Source organism: Myotis yumanensis, unplaced genomic scaffold (genome assembly GCF_028538775.1).
Source record: "Myotis yumanensis isolate MYYU_CA2020_CCGP unplaced genomic scaffold, mMyoYum1.0.hap1 SCAF_1, whole genome shotgun sequence".
In the NCBI taxonomy this organism is placed as follows: Eukaryota; Metazoa; Chordata; class Mammalia; order Chiroptera; family Vespertilionidae; genus Myotis; species Myotis yumanensis.
Window position 1 is genome coordinate 198,419,085 of NW_027223752.1, and position 27,003 is coordinate 198,446,087.

Here is a 27,003-nt window from a genome sequence, read left to right on the forward strand (position 1 = left end):
TAGAGAGAGACAATTATTTATCTGAAGTCTAAATATAAAAAAAGTATGAGCCTGGAAGAAACTCTTTCTAGAAGGAATTTGCTGAGAGAAGGTAAGAAAGGGTAGAGATTAGTCATGGTTTGGGGGATAGGGATCTTCATTCTCTTACTCATGTAGTCCTCCACACCATTTTGTTCTCTATTTGGTAAACAGTATGTTATTTTTACAAATCCAGGAAAAGGGAGGACATACTGCTAACAGATAACTTTGCCAACTTTGATCTTATGTCTTTAACAAAATTTGGTGACCTGCTTCCATATGTTAATTACTGTGTTCTGTTTTTGGAAAATTTGTGAAGATGACTACTTCCAAAATAATCAAGATGTTCTATCCATTTGATTGCTGCTTTTTGATATTTAATGTCTGGCAGCTGAGATCAACAAAGTAATATTTATCCTCCCTCACATGGATTCTACTTTCCTAACCTTGACAGAATTGAAAGTTTAGAACAGAAATAAGAAAAAAGATTCAAGAATATGTTATATAATGTATATATTATATTGTTTGTGTGTATATATATATAAATGTGTATATATATACAAATATGTGTATATATACAAATGTGTGTATATATATGTATATATATATATATATAGAGAGAGAGAGAGAGAGATGGATAGAGAGCATAAGCATACAATCAGTGCAATCACTAGCTATTGGATAAGCCTAGATTACTATCTATAAGATTGTCTTCCATGAAATGGAGTGATTTTTCTACTATATATTATACTTTTTCTTCCTGAATTAAATTATTTATGAAATTGACCCTAGCATATTCTCTTGTTGCCATCTCCCCTAGGCTGCCATGTACATTCACATTTCCCTGAATATCTCTGGCTCTTCAGTTGCAATTAAGAAGTCTAGCAGCATATTGGTCATGGTAGAAAACAGGTTCTATTCCTGATGGCATATTTCTGGGCGCAGTTAGCTCTGCTCAGGATTATATATTACAGTGAACATTGGTTCTCAGACTTAATTTGTTCTGGAAGACTGTTTGAGAAGCAAATTGTTCAAAAACCAAATCATTTTCCCCCCATTAGAAATAATGTAAATTGAATTAATCCATTTCAGACCCCTAAGTGATTTCCTGTTTTAACCTTTCTTATACAATATGTGTCTAATGTATTGTTTAATATATCAATAAACACTTTAAAAACAAAAGGATATGAAATGTAAATGAAAATTTAACAAAAGGATATGATCAGACATGTGACCATCTCTATCATACTTCGCAATTATTTCTTTTTAAGTTCTGTTGTTGTTTTCACAACTTTTGTGTTCACTTTGCTGCTATAACTAACATTCTTAAGACCCTGGTGACTTACTGTACAGATTTAATAATAATAAGTAGCAAAAAACACAAAAATATTCATAGCACAATTTCCTGAGATAGTAACAACATGAGGTCCAGTGGTAAACTGATTTATACTCATGCATTCTCTCCTTTGTTGCTTGAGAGACAGGAGACTGACCAGGTATCAACATGAAAGGGTTGTTAGCTTGAGAACCGAAGTTTTGTTCAACAATTGAGACATTTTCTGTGAACAACTTGGTGGAGAACTGAATTGTTTGAGATGGGAGATGTTTGAGAACCAAGGTTTGACTGTATTTTCTTATTACGTCATTACCTCACAATTTCGACACAAATCCTCATAGCTACATTAAAGATTAATTGACAAAAAATGTATTTCACATGTATAAGGAACCATGCTTGTTATAGTTTACTCTTCAATCCATTTTATGTTTCTGTGGCGTTCAACATTATATCTCACATTGGAGGAATTTAAAGTTGGGGAGATGCAGTGATTGGTATAATTGCATGATTCTCATGTTGAAAAATGAATGCTCCTCCTCTGTGGACTCCATTTCTTAGACATATTGTATTTATAAAGTGATAATTTGTAGTCCATATTTTTAATCAAACTGCCAATCAGAGCTCCTGATCAATATTAATAGAACTGAATAACAATTTAATTTATTGATTGTCTGAACTTGTCAGACACTGAGAATGTGAAGGTGAAGGAAGCATCGTTTTGGCTTTCAAGGAGTTTACAGTCTAGTGGGAAACATGTGCATCAATGTACAGAGTTCATGTACTATAATCCCAAAGCAAAGACAATTCATTTAAACTTTATGTTTTCTTATAACCTTTTATTAGATAAGTATGATTTTCATTAAACTTTTTGAAATTAGGGAAAAGTTTTCATGTCTGTTTCTGAGTGGGTTATTACTAGCCCAAGCTGTAATGGTAAAGGCATTTACAGTGTTTTTTGTTTTCTTTTTGGATTCGGGGGTATTTCTATGTAGTGGGTGGGATACAGTAGAAAATGTTACATTTGCTCCAAACCTGTCAAATGTATCCAAACCACAAGAGGGAGAAACAACTGTTTTGCAAGAGGAATTCTAGAAGGAATCTTTTATGAAGGCTTGTGACATTTCTGACCTGGGCAGGACCTGAGATTATTCTCTAGTGAGCGATGTGGCATGAATGAACAGTGAAAGTCTGGGGTTTGTTATACCCATGCAGAATATAACCCTTCATATTCTAGGCTCTTATTTCTTCCACTGGTGATATTGAAAGCATAGCAGGGTCTCACTCTAAAGCCTTTATCAATATACATGATTTGTCTCTCTCCCTCACACAAACACACATAAACACTCAGACTTAAACACACACATTTATACACAAAGCCTCCAGTGATTTGGACAATGCTATTTATGGAAAAGGCAGGCGCTGGTTCCTAAATCCTGCAGTAATTACTTTATTTCTTGAAGCATGAGATTTGATTACCCATATATTATTATGCATGATGCATAATATTTTCAACTGTCACTTCATGCATCTATTCTAAGCCTCACAACTTAGTTCAAGAAGACCAATGTGTTGCATAGGCAGAGCAAGTTAGTGGCAAGCTCTGCCAAGAAATCTATGGGGTTTTAGCAGCCCAGAAGTAGAGACTGGACAGACCAGTGTTTTGTAAGGGAAAGCTCTTACAAAGAAGTTTGGAGGTTTGAAAAGGTGAGTGAATTTGAAGAGTGGAGCATGTACTTACTAATTAAATATTACATGATAAAACATAATTCTTAAATTGAGCAGAGGTTGAGCCCCAAATAATAAGAGGGGACATAGGCTAATTCATTTCCTTTACATATGATTGAATAACTAATGTCAGTCACCCCAATAAATGTAATAAAATGAGATTCCAAAAGCACAACTTTTAAGATGGTAAATAGCTAGATATGGTAACATTGAAATGAAACATTTTTGCTCAATAAAGGATGCCATAGACAAAATAAGGTGATAAAGGACTACTTGGGAGATGGTATTTGAATTTTGCAAAATCAAGAAGGGATCAATTTCTAGAACATGAAGTGAATTCTTTAAGAACAAGTAAAAGGCAGGAAATGAAATGAAAAATTGGCAAAGGATATGAGTTGGCAATTTAGACAAGGGAAAGCCTGATTTGCCAATGAGTATATAAAGTAATAATCCAAAAAATGGAAATTAACACACTAAAATACTACTTTACATACACCCGATTAGTCATAATTAAAAAGGAACATGGTACCAAGGTTGGAGATGATGGGGAAACTAAAACGTTTATGCTTTGCTAGTGAGAATGTAAATAGGCTATTTATTCCTTCTTTCTTTCTTTCTCTCTCTCTTTGTTTCTCTCTCTCTCTCTTTCTCTTTCTTTCTTTCTTTCTTTCTTTCTTTCTTTCTTTCTTTCTTTCTTTCTCTCTCTCTCTCTCTCTCTCTCTCTCTCTCTCTCTCTTCTTTCTTTCTTTCTTTCTTTCTTTCTTTCTTTCTTTCTTTCTTTCTTTCTTTCTTTCTTTCTTTCTTTCTTTCTTTCTTTCTTGGAAGCCAACTGCCAGTCCTTAGTGAAATTAAGAATAAGTATGCCTTATGACCTCTTCAACCTATGGATATATGCCAGGAAATTTTTTCACAAGTCATTAAGAAAACATGTTTAGGGGTTTATTTGTGGTAGTGGGAAGATGAAGACAGGATAGGTATTTATCACTAGGAGAATGACTAAGTTAACTGTAGTGGATCATAGTAAGGAAAATCATGCAACAATTAGAAACAGTGAACTAGGTGAACACACAAATCTCAAGTATATTGACAAAGCAAAGATAAGGAACAGAATAAGAGTCACAGCCTAATGCCAGTTTGATCAATTAATGCATGACATACAAATTCATTAGTAAATTAGTCATTTAAAATAAGAAATATATATGTAGTCTTTGTCTTCAGCTCTGGACCAGAGCTCCTAAAAGCTTTGTGGTTTTCTAAGTGACAAAGGTGTTGGAGTATCTTTTGTTCTAACTTGTGGTCTTTTAAAATTTTTATTTTTATTTTTCAATTATAGTTGACATAAATATTATATTATATTCAGATGTACAGCGCAGTGACTAGACATTTTTATGTTACAGACTTATCACCCTAATAAGTCTAGTGCCCACCTGATATCATATATAATTATTTAAATCTTATTGACTATATTCCCTATGCTGTACTTTACATTCCCATGATTATTTCATAATTGGAAATTTGTACTTCTTTATCCCTTCCTTCTCATCCCAACCCCCTTTCTTCTGGCAATGATCAATTTGTTCCCTGTATCTGTGGGTATGTTTATTTTGTTTTTTAGAATCCATATTAGTAAGGTCAGGGTATTGTTCAGGATTATCATAGCTATTTTTAGACTATTATTATATACTAGAGGCTTGATGCACAAAATTCATGCAAGGGGCTTGGCCCTCACAGCCCCAGCTTCATCCAGAAGGTAGTCCGGAAGGACATCTGGTTTAATTAGCATATTTCACTTTTATTATTATAGATTAATTTTATAATTTGCAAATTAGGACTGCCACATTGCATACGTCAAAAGGGCACCATTCATGTAAAATACAAACTGCAGCAATGTGGTCCTGTGATAAATTCCTTTCAACTCTTAAAATATTTGACTGCATTTTCCATTGAATGTGCAGGCTAATTTGGCAAATCTTGACATATTAATAATGTGATTATATGCTCATGTAACTGTATACTTATATATACGCTATAAGGCTCAAGTTTTGTTTCTTTTTTACTTTCTATAAGGCTCAAACTTTTGTTTCATTTCTGCTGTAACAGTATAACCTAGATGAGAGTCTGATATAGCAGGAACTTAATAAAAATTGCTGAATGAATAAATAAGGTTTCCTACCCACCTGTTCATTCATTCATTCATTCATTCATGTGTATAGTCTATCTCTTCACCTATTTTAGTATACTTGGATGTCAAATAAATGTCATTTAGTAATGTTTATAAAGTTTCCATAATGGCTTTGCAGAGCTCTTGTTAGGTTAATTCCTAGATACTCTGTTGTAACTGATATATACAACTTATGATTAAAATTTTTTTTAAAAAAATACTGTTGGACTCATTTAGATATTCCTTAACATAGAATTTTTGTGAATATACTCACAAATGGGGATAACCTGCAATATCTGTGTAATTTTGTGAAACATGTTATGCTGTGCTGGTCTTATAAAAATTAGAGGCAGCTTTGTCTCTATTTCTGTTCTCTGGGATGAATTATAGAAGTTGTGGGTTATCGTGTGCTCCTTGGGTGGTTGGTAAATATTGCCTGAATAAACTGTCTGGTTGGTGGCTTCTTTTGGAAAGAATTTTTTTTATCTATCATTCTATTATTTTTAGTAGTTGTTGAGTTATTGCAGTTTTCTATTTCTTACTGGCCAATTTTGGCCATCAAAAGATGCATTTACAATTTTTAAAAACTGCTGTTTAGTGGGTTTCCCTCTCTCATTTGAATTTTGCTTATTTTATTTCAGGTATTTATTTCTTAATGAATCTTGAGCTTGCCTGTATTAGTTGCCTTTTAAAAATAGATTTAGTTTTGTTCATCCTTTCTTACTGTTGCTATTTCATTGATTTCTGCCCAGTGCCAGAAGCCTGAGTTGCAACCCTGTGGCCTTTAGCTTTCAGGAAGGAGACGGATTTATAGTCCAAGCAGGTGCCGTTTACTCCCTGGCTCTGACCTGAGTGGTCCTGATCCTGCGCAGCCTTCGTGCCAGACCTTGGTCCCCTCTCAAGCTGAGCCTCTGGGCTGAGTCTCCGCTTTACTGTGACCCTGAGTGGGGAGTCAGGGGAAGTGTTGGTGGGGATTGGAGTTTGCTTGACAGGTGGGATGTGCCAGATTCCTTAAGGACGAGTCTGGGATGAGGGGCCCCTGGCACCTGTGGCACCCAGGTGTTTCTCATTCAGGACTCCCTTGCCACTCCTGTAGATCTCGCGAGATCCCACTAAATTGGGCTTCCTTCGGGAAGCGTGGTCACGGCAGGCAGCAGTGCTTTGGGCTTGATACCACTGTCCTCCGAGCCGCCTGTGATGCTCTCAGTGCATTCCAGCCCACCCCCTCCCTGCTGTTCCACCTGTAACTGCACTTACTCCCCCTCCAAGTGAAGAAAGCACACCTTTCGGGCTCCAACTGCCTCCGGCTTGGCTTCTTGGGAAATCCCACAAATCCCACACCCCACCCACCCGGACAAGGGTCTGTGAATTGTGTGAATGAAGAGGAAAGTGGGGTTTGTAGAGCTCCTACTCAGGCCTGCAGGAGGAGGAGGAGAGGAAGGATGCTGCAGACTGGCAGTGGAAGGCAGCCAAGGCTGATAGCACCGGTATTTATCAGGTGAGCTCCCATTTACCTATTCATGTCCTCTGCTGGCCCAACACATCTTATTTTCTGACTTCAGAATGGAATTACAGGCATTCAGGTTGTTGCCGCCTTGGACCTTCGCAAATGTGCGACTGGGACCTCAGGGTTCACCAGAGTATCCAACTTTAGAGTATCATACAGAGTATTTTCATTACCCTAGCAATCCTCTGTGCTTCACCTATGCATGCCTCTAACCTCAGCGCCTGGCAACCACTGATCTTTTTTACTGTATCCATACTTTTGCCTTTTCCAGAAATGTCATATAGTTGGATTCGTAGAGTATGTAATCTGTTCAGATTGGCTTTTTTCACTTAGTAATATACACTTAAGTTTCCTTCATTTGTTTTCCTTGTGTTATAGCTCATCTCCCTTTAACACTGAATAATATGCTATTGTCTGGATGTACCACAGTTTATTTATCCATTCACCTACTAAAGAACATCTTGATTGCTTCCAAAGTTTGGCAAGTATGAATGAAACTGCTATAAGCATTCCCTGAGCAGGTTTTTGGGTGGACATAAAATTTCATCTCCTTTGGATAAATACCAAGAAGTACAATGGCTGTATCATATGGTAAGAATCTGTTTAGTTTTGTGAGAAATAGCCTTCCAAAGTGACCATACCATTTTGTATTCACACCAGCTATAAATGAGAATTCCTGCTGTTTAAGTTCTCCTTAGCATCTGGCATTGTCGGTATCCCACATTTTGGCCATTCTAATAGGTGTGTAGTAGTATCTTATTTTAATTTGCATTTTCCTGGTAACATATGATGTGGAGCTTCTTTTCACGTGCTCATTTGCTATTTAGATATCTTCTTTGGTGAGGTGACTGTTAAGGTTTTTGGCCCATTTTAATTGGGTTATTTGTTTTCTTATTGTGTTTTAGGAGTTCTTGGTAATATTTAGAATAACAGTCCTTTGTCAGATATGTCTTTTGCAAATCTTTTCTACCGGTCTTTGGCTTGTCTTTTTATTTTCTTTACATTATCTTTCACAGATCAATTTTTTTAAATTTTAATAAAGTCCAGCTTATCACATATTTCTTTCATGCATTTTGCTTTTGATGTCATGTCTAACTAAAAGTCATTGCCACATCCAAGGTCATTTAGGTTTTCTCCAATGTTTTCTTCTAGGAGCTTTATAGTTTTGCATTTTACTATGGTCAATTTTGATCTTTGTGAAGAGCATAAGCTCTGTGTCTAAATTCATTTGTTTTTGCATGTGGATGTCCAATGGTTCCAGCACCACTTTTGAGAAGGCTATCTAAAAGACTACTTTTTTTTTTTTTAATTGTTTTGCTTTTGTTCTGTCAAAGAGCAGTTGATTGGATTTGATGTGGGCCTATTTCTGGGCTCTCTGTTGTGTTCCACTGTTCTATTTGTTTACCTTTCACCAATCTCACACTGTCTTGACTACTCTAGTTTAATGGTACATCTCACTAGATCTACAGGAGTGGCAAGGGAGTCTTGAATGAGAAACACCTGGGTGCCGCAGGTGCCAGGGGCCCCCCATCCAAGACTCATCCTTAAGGAATCTAGCACATCCCACCTATCAAGCAAACTCCAATCCTCACCAACACCTCCCCTGACTCCCCACTCAGGGTCACAGTATAGCGGAGACTCACCCCAGAGGCTCAGTTTGAGAGGGGACCAAGGTCTGGTACAAAGGCTGCGCAGGATCAGAGTCAGGTAGTGTCAGTTCTCCAACTTTTTTCTCCTTTAATATTGTGTTGATGATTCTGGATCGTTTGCCTATTCATATAAACTTTAGACTCTGTCAATATCCACAAAATCACTGGCTCAGATTTTTATTGGGATTGTACTGAACGTATAGATGAAGTTGGAAAGAACAGACATCTTGACAGTATTGAGTTTTCCTATCCATAAATGTGGAATATCCCTCCATTTACTTAGTTCTTTGATTTTGTTCATCAGATTTTTGCTCACAGAGATCTTGTATGTATTTTGTTAGATTTATATCTAAGTTTTTCATTTTTGGAGTGCTAGTGTAAATGGCATTGTGTTTTTAATTTCAAATTCCACTTGTTGCTGCTATACAAAAAAATGATTGGGTTCTGTATATTAACCTTGTATCCTTCATCCCTGCTATAATGGCTTATTAGTTCTAGTATTTTGTTGATTTTTTTCAGATGTTTACATAAATGATCATCTGCAAACAAAGACAGTTTTATTTCTTTCTTTCCAGTCTGTATACCTTTTACTTCCTTTTGTTGTCTTATTGAATTATCTGTTACTTCCAATATGATGTTGAAAAGGAGGGTGAGAAAGGACATCCTTTCCTTGTTTCTGGCCTTAGTGGGAAAGCTCCAAGTTTCTCACCACTAAGTATAGTATTAGCTGTAGTGTCTTCATAAATGTGAGGAAATTCCTCTCTGTTCCTAGTTTAGTGAGAGCTGTTATGCTAAATGGGTGTTGGATTTTGTCAGCTACTTTTTTTGTATCTATTGATAGGATTATATTAATTTTTTCTTTTCAGACTGTTGATTATATTAATTGAATTTAAATGTTGAACCACCTTTGCATGTCTGGGATAAATCCCACTTTGTTACAGTGTATAAATCTTTTTATATATTGTTGGATTTAATTTACTAATATATTGTTGAGGATTTTTGTATCTCTATTCATGAGAAATATTGATCTGTGGTTGTCTTTGTCTGATTTTAGTATTAGGGTAATTTTTGCCTCATCAGATTATCTTTTTAATCTGATTTATGATGGATTTCTGAGCACATTCTCTGTGTGTAAAAAGAATGTACATTCTATGTTTACTAGACATATACATTTTTTGATATATCATTAGGTCATATTTGTTAAAAATATAATTTTAATTTTCTCTCCTTTTTGCTTGATCAGTATTTATTCATTTTAAAAATTCTTTATTGTTGAAAGTATTACATATGTCTTCTTTTCCCCCCACTGACCTATCCCAGCCCACTCCCCTCCGCCCGCCCGCCCCCCCCCCCCCCCCCCCAGCAGAGGCCTTCAACCTCTTATTGTCTGTGTTCTTTGGTTATGCTTATATGCCCCTCTGAGGTTTGATCAGTTTTTAGATAGATGTGTTTGTATCTCTACTAGCACTAAATAGTAATTATTTCACTTCCTGGTAGTTATTTCAGTTTTGCTTTATGTTTTTGAGATCCTATTATTGGGGAGTGTATATTCATGATTATTATGTGTTATTAGTATGTTGTTTCTCTTTCCAATGTGAAACTCTCATTTTTATCTTTTTTGGAACTTTTTACTTTAAATTATGTTTTTGTTTTGTGCATATTGCTGAACATATTTTAATACCTTTGTTTTCATTTTTTGTGTATATTTCTTGATACTTAAGCCTGTAAAGTAACATATTATTGGACTTATTTGGAGAAAAATTTATTTTGAGAGTTTATGTCTCATAAAGGGTGGATTTAAATCAATTCATTTATTATAATTAATGTAAGTAAGGACCTATTTCTAACACTTTATTTTATATTCATACTTAACATACTTATTTTTTCCTTTCTCATTTTTTATTGGAGATATAATTTTCTTTGTTCAAATTTTATTTATTTTCTAGCTCCTTTGTTGGAAAGGGTGCATTCTATTTTTATTTGTCAATTTCCTACAAGTAATTGAGACCCATAGTTGTACTTATTTTTTCTATCAATATAAAGCAAAAATTCAACTCACTATTATTTCTAAATCCATCTCCCTTTCTCTCTCTCCCCCACGCTCACTTTTACTCTGATTTTCATCTGGAGGGTTTCTGTGCCTTAATTTGCAGTCTAGAGTGGACAATTTCATTGACTTTAGTGAAGTTATTTTGTCAAGTGAGATTATTGGCATGGGTTATAGTTCATCATCCACACACTGTTGTCGCTAGTCTGCTTTTATTCTTCTTCCCTTTCCCTTTCCACTTCTCACTCTCAGTCCTTGATATTCTTTAGAAGCTCTAGACCAGGGGTGGGCAACCCCTGGCACGCGTGCCAAACATGGCATGCCAGTAACTTTTGCTGGCATGCGAAACCCTCTCTTATAATCTTCCATTTACAATTTTTCCCTTAATATCGAGTTTTTTATTTTTCAGATAAATTCAGGGTAGGTGCATCTTAGATAAATAAATAATTTTACATAACAAGTTATCTTAAAGACCATAGACATGGATTGACGAGAGAGGGGAATTTCTATGCCTCTGCCTTAACTCTTCCTGTCTTCCTAGATCTGACCAGTGCTTTGGTTTCATCCACATACGCTTGTGAATCTTTGTTCTCAGTGATGAATTTTGTTAAGTCTCATAATAGGAGTAGCCTGACGGATGAAAGTAGTAGCTCGTGCATATCTCTGAAGGTCACAAAATATAAACCTGATGTAAAATCTCTGTCATCAGTGATGCAGCAGCAAAAGTCCCACTGATAATATCAAATGGAGACAAAGTTTTCTGTCGGACTATCAGTGTACATGTATACATTAAAAAATAAATGTATTTTTCATTATCATATACTGTGCTTTTGTCGCTCGAATGAATTTTATTATTTCTTCAAGGTTCTTCACATATGTACACCTTAAGAGATATCAAGTAGGTGTAACATGTTCTCAAAAAATTAGGGTTGGCACGCAGGAGAATTTTGAGTCAGAGATTTTGCTGGTTTTGGCATGCACTCACAAAAAGGTTGCCCACCCCTCCTCTAGACTTTTCTTTCTAGTGCAGAGATGTATTCCCTTCTTGTTGAACCTTTACTTCAGGTAATAATACTCAATCTCTTGGGGAAGACCCTTTATTCTTATCACAAATCCATAAATCTTTTCTAAATCATATTTGTCTTTAAGAGGATCTGATGTAGCATCTGGGAAAATAATGCAGTTGTCTCATTTTTATTACATGAGATAATTTGTATGTGTAATGAGGAGGAGTACAATTGGGGAAGAAAGTCTGTTTAAATATTTGCATCATGGATCAGTAGAAATTTGGAAGAAGCAAAGTCCTTATAAACAAATTGATGATTTTTAGGACTTTTTTTTTTGTAACAGTGAGAAATTCTTCCACATGCATTTGATTTAAGTAAAACGTATTCCATAGTAGAGGAGATGGCACATATTTGGTGACAGAGAAGAGGCTCTTTAGGAGGTGGTTTCCTTATCTCTGGGAGGTTGCAATAAGCAAGCTTTGTGAAGAAGAGAGAGTGGTTAAAACAGAAGGAAGGAATAATGGTTCTCTTACTTATGGTTGTGGCTCTCAAGTAACTTACACTCTCTGTTTCTGCATAAAGCTCCTGCTGAACTTAACTCTCAAGTTTTCTAAGCCTTCAACTGATAACAGGAAATGGTAGGATAATTACTTGCTGGCAAAGTACTTTGAGATCCTTAAATAAAAGATGTTCAGTGTGTGAATTTTGAGCTTCATTTGAAAGAGAACCTTTTGGTAGTAGCTTTATTCATTTTTTTTTTCTATATTATAATTTTTTTTTTTCAGAAACATCAGGGTCCTTTTGTGGATTGCTTCTATCTTTATGGAATTCTGGCTTTTAACTAGCACCCAGGCAGCTTTTGGAAACAAAACGATAACAAAAGCAACATGCAGTCACTTCTTTGTTGTGTGGGGTTTTTATTTTACCCTCTAGCCTTTTATCTTTACAGGTTCCTTTGTGCCTGGCATTTCTGCATTCATCACCCCACGTCTAGTTGCAATAAGGCTATTACAAGATGGATGGATGAGGAGACGCCAGGAATACATACAATTCACATTTTTCATTTCCTTTGTAGCTGGAGTTTTTAATAGTTCTCTAAACTGTATTTATATTCTTTTTAAAAGAAAGCAGATAGTAGTCTTCCTATCTCATTCCTATTTTTATAATATTAATGTCTCTTTATTGCAAAGATAAAGAGAAATAGATTCACTTATATTCAGTGAACTAACAGTATAAGCTTAAAGGCCTCAGGATTGCCTTCTCTGGAAGGCAAGGTCATTATGGTATACTCTTAGGCTTCCTTTTTCTTACTCAATGAGCAGCAGCCTGTGGAACAAGTGTTTCAAAAGGGCTGTTTTTTGGGTGGTTTTGTCATTTCCAAATCGTGGATATCCTGCTGTAGATGTGGAAATGGGGCTTGAATCAGAAATTTTAAATGGGTAAGACATTTTCCTAGAAAGTCAATGCTGATAACATGAGAATGACCTTTGATAGGTTATATTATTTTTAAAAATAATCTTTGCTCGCTCTGATTATTTTCAGAATTAATATAAGAATGATGTCTTAACACAAAGACACTATAAGATAATTAAAAATAAATTTCCATGAGTAGGTGGGTGAGTCCATTTTATTCTTTCCTTGGTAACCTGTTTTTCATCTTTGGGGGAAGTACTTGTAAATTATTTCGGTGTGACACAGTATGTACAGCAGAGTCACGATTGTGTGGCATGTATGCAGCAGTTATTTTACCATAGAATAAAATATCTAGCCCAACTGTGAAAGCTCAGTCCATCTGGCTGTTGGTCAACTTTATTCCATGTGTATTTAAAAATATATGACTTGAGCTAATGTATATTTCCAGTTTATTTCATGTGTTTATTCAAGTAGAATAAATATCTGGCAGTCAAAAATTGCCCTGGAATACAGTTGGTATGGTTTTACCTTGTTATCTAGCTCTGCGTTCCCTAGCCTTTGCAGGCCCTGATGTTTTTGGCCTGTAGACATAGTGTTGAAAGTTCTCTAGTCCACTCTCCACCACTGATGGAAGTCAGTATTTTAGGAAAAGCCCATGGCCAGCCACAGGCAGGGGCTCTTATTTGCCATGTTGTCTTAAGCTTGGTGTTTATAAGTGTATGAAATTAATCCTGGGCCTCTATGATCCCTGAGAGGCAGGCTGTTAAAATCCCCATTGTATTTTCCAAATTCAGGTGTCTAGATTTCTGGTTATATTTCCTTCAATTCTCCTGGTAGGACCTCATTACTGTAGTTTAGGGCTCTGACACTGTATTGCTATCCCTTGCCACCACTTCTTCCTTTTCCTATTATCTATCACCATCTCTTAATGGTATTTGCAGACACCATTAAGAATTACCTGCTGAAGTATTGCCATTTCTTGAAAATCTGTTTTCTACCCACTCTATTGAATTCCCTGGATTGTATAGACCCTTGCAGATATTGAACTTGAGTTCACCCTACAATTTGGACGCTCTATTTGGGCCTCCTTTGAAGTCCAACCCTCCATGCATATCAGCTTTTTTATATTAGCCCCATTCATTTGTAGCTTCCTTCCATTTTTTATCTTTGAGGAAGGTACTTGCTGTGAATGCTACATCCATTTGCGGCTAGCGTTCAGGATCTGAAGAAAGGGCCGCGCACAAATGAATACACTAGACAAGAAATATGAATTTAGAAGGCATGGGGGACCAGGCAGAAGCCTTTCTGTAGTGGAGAGGCTCTCTGACTTCTGGGTCCCCTTTGCTTTTATTCACTTGAATACACATTTGCCCTTTAGGAATGCAAACAGGCATATCAAAGGTAAAGTTTGGTAAACAGTAAAAGGATTATCAGATTAGGGGATTGCCTTAAGCCATTCAGCCAACAGCAGGGCAATATTATGCTGATTTTCAGCCCTGCTGAATATTGCATTAATATGCTAACTACTTGTTGGTCTTAGCCTCCTGCACTTGCAAATTGTTTGGGTGTGACCCAGTATGTATAGTAGAATCACAACTACATAGCATGTATTCAGCAGTTATTTTACCATCTTGCTGCTGAAATTCTAGAATGTTTTAGAGCTGAATCCACTCAGGTTGGCCAGTGTAATTTAATCGCTGGGTCACAAACTATTCCAAGAAATGGCGTAGTAATACCTAAAAGTAAGGACTTAAAGGCAGGTGTGATTTGTATGTGTTCCATCAGTCCCAAGTCCCACTTCCGTATCTCTATTTCTTTAGTTATTAGGGATCCGAGGCAAGTATACCAAGCTAAACAGTTCTACAGTTGCACTATATATAGTGAAAAACATTGTTTTCAGCCATGCTGACTTCTAAATGGAAATGGATTCTTATCTCACATAAGAGTTGAATATATCATTCTCACTTCTAGGCCATATTTAGCTACTTTCTCTTCTCTGAATATTCCATGTTGCCTCTCATTTCCATGTCTTTGCATTTACAATTTCATGTGCCTGGAACACCCTTCTTTCACTTCTTCAAAAGACTCTTATTTTTGTAGGTGAACCATCAATGCCAGGCAACATTAGTGCTCTCCTTGGTGTTTTCAAAGATCTCTGTGCTTGCTGCTATCCTAGAACTTACTACCCTGAATCATAATTGTCTCTGTCATGGCCACTTTGTATCTCTATCACATAAGACACAGAAGATACTCAACAAACGCGACTGAATGCATGAGCAGATTTTCTCCTGATGCGGTAGATATGTTAACACAATATGTTTCTTTCAAGTTCAAGATATAGTTCAAAATCTTTTAAAAAAATATCATATCCTAAAGGGTTGATATATAGTTTTCCTTAATAAATCTTTTCAATAAAGAAATAAATGAATTGGAAATATTCTTTTGACAATATTACCTCCGGAATTTCAGGTATCATCATACCTCACTGTATCCTGAGTTTTTTTGTGTGTGTCCTCCTAATGGTATTCATACTTGAACTTCTGTATGCAGGTTTATTGAGGCATGATTGACAAACAAAATTGGAAGCTATTTGAAGTGTACCTCACGATGATTTGATATATGTATATACACTGTGAAAGGATTCTCACCATCTAGTTAACACATCCATCACCTGCATACTTACTTTTATTTTTTTTTTTGGTGAGTAAATTTAAGTACTACTCTCTTAGCTAGTTTTAATGATATGATACAGTGTTATCAATTACTAGAGGCCCAGTGCATGAAATTCGCACATGGGTAGGGTCCCTACGCCTGGCCGACAATCAGGGCCTATCTGCGGGGTGACCAGCAGGGCGATTGGGGGGCACCCACCTTGGCTGGCCTGGTGCTGTCCGCTTTCTGGCCCTGCCCCCCCGCTGCCACTGCTGGTCACCTCCCTCTGCAGGGCGACCAGTGGGGTGATGGGAGGCCCCTGCTGGCACCTGCCTTGGCTGGCCTGGGGCCTGCAGGCTGGGGGCAGCTCCTGCATGAGCATCTGCCCCCTGCTGGTCAGTGCGCATCATACAACTGGTCATTTCACCATTCGATTTGCATATTAGGCTTTTATTATATAGGATATTTACCACTAGAGGCCCAGTGCATGAATTCGTGCATGGGTGGGGTCCCAAGGGGGCTGGGGGGGGGGACTGGGACGGTATCAGCCCTCCTGGCGGATGGTTGGACACCCTTGCTGGCCTGGAGTCCAGATCTGTCCTGCTGACATTCGCACTGTTTGTTGGGAGCCACCTGGTGGCTGCTTTTATATTGTTTCTTCCTTGCAGAGTGTCTAGGGAGGGGAAGTGGCCACGGTGCCTGAGGCCGACTTCCAGGAGGCCTGCAGTGCTGTTGGGATCATGCTGGCAGTGCTGGTGCACCGGTGCCTGGCCTGTTCTCCAGAGATTGGACCTGCAGGACTACTGAGGGAGTGAGTGGCTGCCATTGGGCTGGTGGGCCGTTGGGCTGGGTTGGTCAGCTGAGTGGCTCTCCCGCTGGGGGAGTGCACTGACCACCAGGGGGCAGCTCCTGCATTGAGTGTCTGCCCCCTGTTGGTCAGTGTGCATCATAGTGACCGGTCCACCAGTCGTTCCGGTTGTTCCAGTCGTTCTGGTTGTTTGGTCGTTCGGTCGCTTAGACTTTTATATTTATACTAGAGGCCCGATGCATGAAGATTCATGTAAGAATAGGCCTTCCTTCCCCTGGCTGCCAGCATCAGCTTCCCTCTGGCACCCGGGACCTGAGCCTTCACTCTGGCCACTGCCTTCCACCTTCACTCTGGCTAGAGCCACCTTCTACCTTCGCTCTGGCCGCTCAGCCTTCACTCCGGCCACCCCCCTCCTATAGCTCCCTCCACCCCCCAAGAGTGGCTGGGGTGGGGTGGAATGCCTGTGTCGTTGCCATGGCGATGACGCAAGCATTCCAGCCCAGCCTCCACCATCTTTGTCACGTCAATTTGCATATTCCCTCTTTATTGGCTGTGGGTGCCACCATCTTTGTTGCGGAGTGACAGTTAATTTGCATATTCCATCTTTATTAGATAGGATAGGTGTTTTACATTAGATTCTCAGACCTTATTCATTTTCTAGCTGAAAGTGTGCACCCTTTTATCAAACTCTATTTTCCCCTCCCTCCAAATCCTGGCAACCACTTTTTACTCTGTTTCTAAGAGTTTTGTGTGTGGTTTTTAAAGATTTCACATGTAAGTGATACCATGCAGTATTTGTCTCACTCTATCTGGCTTATTTCACTTAGCATATTGTCCTTAAGGGCCATTTGTGTAGTTGCAAATGGCAGGATTTCCTTCTTTCTCATAGTTGAATAATATTCCTGCCTCTGTGTGTGTGTGTGTGTGTGTGTGTGTGTGTGTGTGTGTGTGTGTGAGAGAGAGAGAGAGAGAGAGAGAGAGAGAGAGAGAGATCTTTATCCATTGATGGACATTTAGGTTATTTCCATGTCTTGTCTATTGTAAATAATGCTGTAATGAAAATGGGATTGTAGATACATAGCTGATGTCCTGTTTTTCTTTTTTGTTGTTTTGTTTCTGATAGGGAACCAGCTATAATTATAAGAAATATTAATCATACTCTGTTAACTGTGTTTTCTTCTGATTAAAGAAGGCATGTTCTAACCTGGCTGTGAGTTGCATGTGGGACTTGGGAGTTCACCTGGAAATGCAGCCTATCCCCCCCTATCATGAGCTGCCTATTACCTTGTTGCAGAAACCAGAGCCCCCAGCCCCTTTGCATATGGCTAACCCTTTGAAGACCCCCAGCCTTTGCATACCTCTAGGCCTTTGCAAATCTCTAGCCCCCATTACCTGTAAACTGCCCATTTGGCATAACCTTTTGCCCACTTCCCCATGTAATCTTTGTCCTTCTACCCAATATAAACAGCTGGCTTATGGTGGGGTAAACAGTAGATTTTTGTGAATGACCTACTACTCTCCCATACTGCTCGCAGTATTGGAATAAATATTCTGATGATTCAACCCTGTCTCTGCGTAATTGGCCCAAGTGGTGACAGACAGCATGGACCCATTGATTGTCCAGTTACATTTCCTTTGGATATATACCCAGAAGTTGGATTCTGGATCATATGGTAGTTATATTTTTAATTTTTGAGGAACCTCCATATCCTTTTTCCATAGTGGCTGCAACAAATTTACATTCCCACCAACAGTGCACAAGGCTTTCCTTTTTTCCACATTCTCACCAACACCTGTTAGCTCTTATCTTTTTTTAAAAAATATATTTTATTGATTTTTTACAGAGAGGAAGGGAGAGGGATAGAGAGCTAGAAACATCAATGAGAGAGAAACATCGATCAGCTGCCTCCTGCACGCCCCCCACTGGGTATGTGCCCACAACCAAGGTACATGCCCTTGATTGGAATCGAACCCGGGACCCTTCAGTCCGAAGGCCGATGCTCCATCCACTGAGCCAAACCGGTCAGGGCAGCTCTTATCTTTTTGATGATAAACATTCAAACAGGTGTGAGGTGATATTGTGGTTTAGATTTGCGTTCCCTTGGGATTAGAGATATTAAACACCTTTTCATGTACTTTTTGGCCATTTGTATGTCTTTTTGGAAAAATGTCTATTCATTTCTTCTCATATTTTACATATTTGAACATTTTAATAATGCAACTTCTTATTTGCTTTATTTTTAAGTATTACTGCAACTGTCATAGATTGAGTATCAGTACTACCACCTACAGTATGATTACTGAAAACAATTTGTTTTCTTATTTTTGGTTCTTTTTGTCCTTATGGTATATTGCTCCAAGGATGTATAGTCGAATTTCTCTGTTTTAGTGTCATTAGGAAGGGTTTCTCTCATTCTGATTATCATGAGTGGATATATGTTTAGGTACATTTGTTTAATTTTGCTTTAAAAATTTTAGATTGCTTTTTTATTATTTAGGTTTATTATGGAACTGTGTGTATGTCAAAATAAAATCTATAAAAAAGTATATTTAGATCCACCTTCTGTCTGTGATCACTTCACCGTGTTCCTGCCTTCTCCCAAAGGTAAGTATTTTCCTACCTGCAATTCCACTTTGTTCTATTTTTTATAACTGCTTTCTGCTTCTTCAGGTTGATCTTATTCTTTCTTAAATCTTTTAAAATGTTTGTCTTTATTTTGTATATTTCATATTTGTGTTACATTCACATTTACTTTGATCTCAGTTGAGTATGCCTGGTTTGTTGTTCTTCTATCCTTGCAACTACCCCTTTCCTTGTTGCTTCTAGCCCCCATCTGCCCCAACTTAATTTTCCTTTACACACATGTCAGAACCACCTTCTGTCTTACCAGAGTTCCTTTAGGATCTTTAGGTTTTCAGATCTTCATGCCTTTTTTTGTTGTTGTTGTTAACCTATGTGGCATATCTAGGGTTGAGCTATAGGAAGTCTACCACCAACCTTCAGGAGCCCTAGTCAATTATTTTGAATATTTTTAAATATGAGGACCACTAATGAAGACTATCTGAATATTATCAACACTTAAGAGGGCATGGAGTTTGCTTTTTTAAAGAAATTTTTTCCATTTATCCCATTTTCATGTGCACATAATAGGAAAAACAAGCAATTATATATCACTGAATAGCTGGCTTTATCATTCTGTCACTATTTTAATAAAGAATATATATATATATATATATATATCTCCCCCATGTTCAAAGGCTGTTAAATTGCATTGTTTACCCATATCTTCAGAAAAAAATCACTTCTATTGTCATGGTAAACAACCTGCTTCCCTATTTATAATGGTTATAATGGTCTGGCCCTCTAGCAACTTCAGCGTGAAATTATAGCTAATTTGCCTACAAACGTCAGGTGGTCATAATAATCTGGCCACTCAGTGTATATATATTAGAGGTCCAGTGCATGAAATTCTTCATGGGGGGGCAGGGTTGGAGGTTGGTCCCTCAGCTTGGCCTGCACCCTTTCTAATCCAGGACCCACAGGGATTGGGCCTAAACCTGCAGTCGGACATCCCTCTTGCAATCCGGGACCGCTGGCTCATAACTGCTTGCTTGTCTGCCAGCCTGATTACCCCTAACTGATTTCCCCTGCTGGCCTGATCCCCCTTAATCGCTGCCACACTGCTGTGTGGGTCCTGGGTGTGGGTATCCAGCTCCCTCCTCCCTCCTGTCAGATTCTGGGGTGCACCGCAGGACCCAGAGTCAAGTCCCTGCCCACCTGCGCGTGCCTCAAAATCATGTGAGACCCAGACCTGGCTGGCCCCACCCCCATCAAGCCCTGCTGGCGCATCATGTCCTTGGCCAGCACCAGGTGGGGACGCAGCGTCAGTCACGTCCCTGGCTGGCGCTGGGCGGGGAAGCAGCCTCCTGCTGATTGGTTGTTACTGCATGAGGGCGTGGTGACTATTTGCATATTAGCCTTTTATTATTATAGATATATAAATAATATATCTTCCCTTTGCATTTTATATTTTCTTGCATTTTAAAGTATGCTGTATTTTTTTTTATGCTGTATGTTTTAATTATCAGCATAAGCATGGACTTTGGAGTAAGATGAACTTGAATTAAACTCTGATTCTGTGGATTAAATGCAAGCTCTGCAATTTTGGGTCATTTACAATAAAATAATTTCTAATTTATAAGAGGTTTTATAAGCATAGTGCTAGCACTTAAAAGTGCTCAATAAATATTGGCTTTTATGAGGATGATGATGTTTAATGATATCTATGATGATAAAGATGATGTTGACGATGAGGATACACTTCTATTTTCCATGCACCTGCCATTAAATAAAAGATAATAAATAAAGATGACTAAGTTATGAATAAAGTATCAGAAATTTCTATTCAGTAAAATTAGATATATCATTTTTTTCTGAAATAAGAGCCTAAAGTGAACAATTTGGTTCTAGCAATATCATAATTTAAACTAACTATTATTTTATAATTTGTACTAGATTTTAAAGACAATACTATGTTTTTGAGAAGTTTGTCTTTTTATTTGGGTAAAAATGCTTATATGTGAAAAATATTTTCACTCCATTTTAATTTAATGTTCATTTCATTTAATAGATACCAACTATTTATTTAAAATGTGGGCTATGTTTCAGTCTTAATTTTGAATTCTTTGTGAATTTCCTGCTCACATATTTTTCTCACTTATATCTTGCTAATATTTAGAGTTGTATACTGCAGAGAATAGGAAGGAATTCGGAACCCTAAAATTTACTGGATTAAATTTCTACCATCATGTTAAAAGGCTTTTAACTGTTATTTAACACAAGTCATGCTTTCTGGGATTTGGAATTTTCTAAATCCTCAATAAAGTGAATCCCTTCTCTAAGTTTTGCAACATGTGCTCAAGGACCAGTGTTCATTTGTCTCCATTCATTTACTAGTAAACAAGGTCTAGGAGTGCAGAGTCAGACAGAGCTGCAGGGAGGACGGGGAACAGAGGAGTGATGCTCTGAATGCTGCACACTGGGTCCCCATGTGGTCTGGGCATGCAGCCTTTCCTGCTTCCCAGGCTGCGATTTGTGGAGATGAACTACTGGAAAGAGGAAATAAAAATGTGATTTTGATTCAGATTTAAATTTTCTGTTAGCAATAGCTGATTACCTTGCTTTATAAAGAGATAAATTCTGCTGTGGAGAAGACTATTATACTTCTCTTTAAGAATAAGTGCCCTTAAAATAGTTCCAGATATTGGAGTTAATGCCATATGTGTCGATTGTGCTGTATTTATATGGTAGATAGATTTAAACCAAACATGCCTCCTCAATTTTTTTCTCCATCATTTTGAACAGAGCTTATAAATTCTTTCACTCGTTTACTCAACACACATTTATTAAATACTTACTGTGTGCAGGTATTTGCAGGTGAAAATCAGAATTCACATAAAGACAACTTAAAAACCAATCTTTCAGAGATCTCATATGGATCCAGTGCTTTCTTTTTAGGAGGGAAAGATGCTTTGCTTCATTCTATACAACACACAAAGCTGCTGCCTGTGGCAGAGCAGCTATTTAGCATTGTCTGTTTTTTTTTTCTCTCTCTCCCAGAGTTAACCACAGGTTTGAGCTGTTACATACAAACTGCTTACGAACATCAGTGGGAATTTCCCTGGCTAGGTCCAGGGGTGGAATTCATGGACAAGAAATAGATAGAACAAAGGCATTTGTTCTGTAGGACTGATATTGATACTGGGTTATAACCAACTGAGCTAAACAATCTCAGACTTTACAAAGATGTTCTTTGTTTAGAAGAGGAGCAAACTCCACACATTTTACAAATTTCAATGAATTCTACAGGTTTCAACAACCAAGGTTTTCAAGGTCAACCAGGAAAGAACTGTATATGTCTTGTAGCTATTAATCTGAGTCTGCATTTAGGAGGCAATGTTATGTTTTAATTTTGGAGGTTTTTTACCTGCTTTGTTTTTCTCAAAGCCAGCATGCTAAGAGTTTGCAATGAGCCATCATTATTGCTGATAACCATGCACTCAGACCTGACCTGGCTGTACAAATAAAGTCCATTCTCCATAGTGATGAGGAGCAGCAACATCTGACGGTGGAAGGTGGCTGGCTGCATTCACAGACTGTTCAATCTAATTCCTCTTTCCACAAATGTTGATTAAGCTGAAAGAGGATCCTTTGCAAAACTAATTCAATAGCATTGTCTCCTCTCCTGAAAGGCTGAAGGATGATCTCACTATCACATGAGGCCATTAGCTTCCCCTGCAGCAAAACTCACCATCTGGCCTGGACTCTGTTGATTGGATGGGAGCTTTCCTAGCACCCTCACCGTTTTGGTGGTGAGTGTGAGAGGTAGAAACTGGGCTGGGCAGCTGGACAACATATGACTGCCATTATCTCTCGGGGAGCCAGGTGAACTCTGAGCCTGTCTGATAGCAGGACAGGCCTGGCACCAATCGCCCGTTGTCCGGCATTAGTCACAGATGACTTGGTCATTTATGACCAAAATGGCATCGTGCACAGATTTAACATAAAAACAAAACAAAACAATTTCTTTTATAACCCTGCAATCTTTGACTTTAATCCCGTCATTAGACAGCCGATCTGGGAAAGTCACTGAAGCATTGCTTTTATTAGCAATGGACAAAGCGTTTTCCAAATAGCAATCAGCTTATGCAGTGAATGAATCTGAGTTTCTCTGTTAATGTTCTCTATGTCAGTGTTGATAGTAGTCCTTGTTTTAGCTCTCTTGGCTTTAATGAGTGAGAATTCTGACTAAATTGTTGGGAATAGGGGGCAAATTGAGTGTTGTGTTGCCTTTGTTGAATTCCACTCAGGGTTAATTGCTGCTAATTATAGAGTTGCTTTGGGTGCAGTTCTATCCAGTTTGACATCTGAACACAGGGGAAGAAAGTCATAGGGAGGCTCCAGAAAAAGTAAAGCTCCAACAAAACAGCTGTCATAGCTCACATGGAAGACTGGACATTTGTTCTTTGGCTTTTATATTCTTAAAATATTCTGGTTCAATAACAGAACTAGTTAGCGAAAGCAATAGCAACAGTCAGTTGTCAACATCTAAGAGACATTGATATGGTCACTGTTGTGTGGGATGAAAACATGAAATATAAGAAAGGGATAGTGAGGCTGGACTAGGGGCCCTCAGCTGGTTCTTATTAGTGTTAAATAGGCCACATTGACAAGTCAGAGGCTCAGTATCATGTGTTCAGCAATTTAGATTTTGAATATGACTTGGTAGTTTAACTTAATTTATTTGACAGAAGTAGTAAGTCTTACTTGTCTGGCAAAAGAATGAATGTTTCCATTCATTTGGATTGTGTATTTATTTCCTTGGCTTTGCATATCAATTGCATGAGAAATAAAGTTATGCAAAATTAAGTACCATTAATTAGTGAATCTACTATAATGGGATCAGTGTTCAAGGTAATGTACCTAAAAGACACTGTCAATTTTTAAAAAATTTGTAAGTGTAGGACAAAAGGATATATAGTAGTGTTAGTATACACAGACCCAGGGAAAATCCCCAAGACTGAAAATCTAGCTGTGCAAGACCTAAGAAAGAGGCAGTTGACTCTAGTTAGACAATTTACAGAGTTCATTAAGGGAAACTTACATATGAGGTACATCTTTGGCAACTTTGAGACAAAGTAGATATACTCCCCCCGTCCCCCACCCCTTTACATGTGCTAAATAATTATATAGGGTAAGTGAGGGATGAGGGGATAGTCACAAGTACTAGTGAGTGAATGCTGTGTAGGGGAGGGGCTCTGATTTATATCAGAAGAAAATATCGACCAGGATCAAACAGTGTCTAGGGAGTCTTGTGGGAAACAATCTTCCTGTTCTGACCCAGGTCTAGCTCCAGAGTCTGGCAGCAGTCACATCATTGAACAGTCTCTCCTCCACAGGTAGAGACATACATTTGCTCTACTACATAGATTTGGGGGAGAGGAATCTAAATTGGTGGACCTCAGGCTCTCATTCAATTCACATGAGAGAGGCCTGTGGTGAGATGGAACCAATTCAGTCTTTGGTTTTCCTCAACCAAGTAATGTGGTCATGCAAAAACTGACCCATTTGACAGCATTCATTTATGGTCTCCTCTTTACAATTTCCAGACAGGCAAAGGTCAGTTACAGTCAACAGAAAGTCATCGTTGCTTGTGGCATAGATGGAACACATGCGAATGACAGAACTGAGGGACCTCAAAGATGCATCCCTGACTGGAATGAAGTACAGTAATTCCAAATGAGTACCTGAGGGGGGAAGGAATGTGATGTAGAAGAGAGCCATGAAGGCTGCACAGCTAGTCAAGGATAGATTGGGGAAAGCAGTAAATTTTAAAGAATGTATCATAGGAGGGTTGCCAATCTAAGCAGGAAAACATGGGTTTCCAATAAATGAATAAATATCGAGTGATAGCTACATGTGAGTGTAGTAACTTTTTCTATTGACCAACTTTTTAAATCTTTGTAATAGTCTTGTCATAAGGATCACTAACCTCATTTTATAAAGTGGAAAATTGAGGCTCAGGTATTGAGTGCCTGGGTCAAATAGCTGGAGAGGGACAGGATTTGGAGTCTAGATATTGGACTTTGTAGCCTCCTCCCCTCTCCCATGTCCATTGCACCGCAGTAGCTTGACTTCAGAACATCCAAAGAGAAGCACTGGAAAGTGGGGAAGGTAAAGCCTTTTCCTGACCCCAGAGCACCCAGTGCTTTCCATAGTGCTTGCTGCCATCACTGCTATTGCCTGCCCTCTCTGCCTCTGCTGGCCACAGAGGAAGCCGTAGAACGATGTTCTCACACCCATGAGTTCCCCGTGCAGACACTGACAGACCTTGATAAGTTGATTCATGCTCTATCTATAGTTCTCTTTATCCCAAGTAGCTCTCTTCCTCTCAGCTTTCACCTTCAGCATCCTCCACAGCACGCCTGTGGCAGCCCTGCTATTCTGCTCTCAGACCAAAGGGGAGAAGAAAGCAGGATGCTGACACAGTACTCATATTAGGTAAATCTTTCCCCAGCTAGTACTTCCATCCTGGGAGTATCCCGTGAACACAGATTTTGTTAGAAAACAATTGATCTAGACATCTGGGGGTTCGTGCACCAACATGAGCTCCTTCTAATTGCCATAATGTGGTTCCATTCTGAGTTCGTGCAAGCAGTGCAATCTTCACGCACAAACGAGGGATTAATTACACATTTAAGGCATTGGAGAGTACTGGTCAAGTGCACTGTGGTTCCCTAGGATTTTCTCCTTTATTTTCTGTGTCTGAACTTTTTCTTGTGCCTTTTCCTTCCTACTACTGATTGCCATTCCAATTAGTCTCTAGAGCATTCTCTTTATAAATAGAAAATCAGAATTGTGCTTTACCATTTATCTGTTAACTCACATGGGGATTTGAGAGAGTGGCTGGTGTGAATGATGACTCAAAAGGACATTATTTTTTCTTCTCTACCCAATATTCTCATTGAAAAGCATTTAGGTATGAGGATAGTGTTGATAATATGCACGGCTGGTTGGGTTAGCAGATTGTTTACACATGGGCACATGTGTGTGGCTTGTTACTATAGAGCTATACATTCCTTCAGGAGAGGTTCTGTTGTTATGTGTGTTATGAAATTTCAAATAAGGAAAGAACAACAGCTGTAATGGGCTCAGTCTAATGATGGCAAAAGGTGAATAAAATTTCTCCCTCTGGGAAGTAAAATGCTCATTTAGTGGAGGGAAATGATCATTTCCAAGTAGAACATTTGGTTTCCTGAGAGTGAAAGAAGCTGCACAGCTTGATAATAACACTTTGGGCTGTAACAGTACCTTTTCCTTCTGAGAGCTGGACTCTTTGCTTTTAAATTAATCTTTACAACATCCTTGCAGTGTGGGTAGGCTTAGGTGTTATTGGTCATCTTTTATGGATGGAGAAGCTGAGAGCCTGAAAAATTTAGCAATTTTTCCTTGGAAGCCCAGAAATCAATCTTCAGATCAGGGTTTCTCAACCCTGGCACTCTTGACATTTTTGACTGGATAATTCTTTGTTGTGGGGGCTGTCTTGTATGTGGTAGGATTTTAGTGGCATTGTATCTCTATCCACTAGATGCCAGAAGTTGTGACAACCAAAATCTCCCTGTACATTGACACATGTTCCCTTGGGAGGCAAAATCGCCTCCTGTTGAGAACCCTTGATCTAGATTGGTGAGCATGGAAACCTTAGGCAAAATTTGAAATAATCAAAATTTGCTTTGACATTCATAGTTTTTACTATCTGTAAAAACAGTATCTACATAAGATTCTCCATTACAAGGGCTTTCTGTATATCCACTTATTTCGTTCTCACAGAAGTCCTATTTAAATCTAATTTTTCACATAAGAGAACAGAACTACACAGAGGTTAGCTGCCCAAGTTTACACAGCAGGGTTGCTTCATGGCATGTAACCTAGGCAGTTGCACAGGGTCCCTGTTTAGAAGGGCCTGATGCTTGGTTTAATGGCCTGCTATTGCCATATCCAAATTCTTTAACACTTTTGAACTAGAGGCCCACGTTTTCATTTGCTTTGGGCTTTACACATTATGTAGCTAGTTCTGCTAGGAAGTTAAAGAATCGGGGTTTGAATCCAGGTCATCTAAA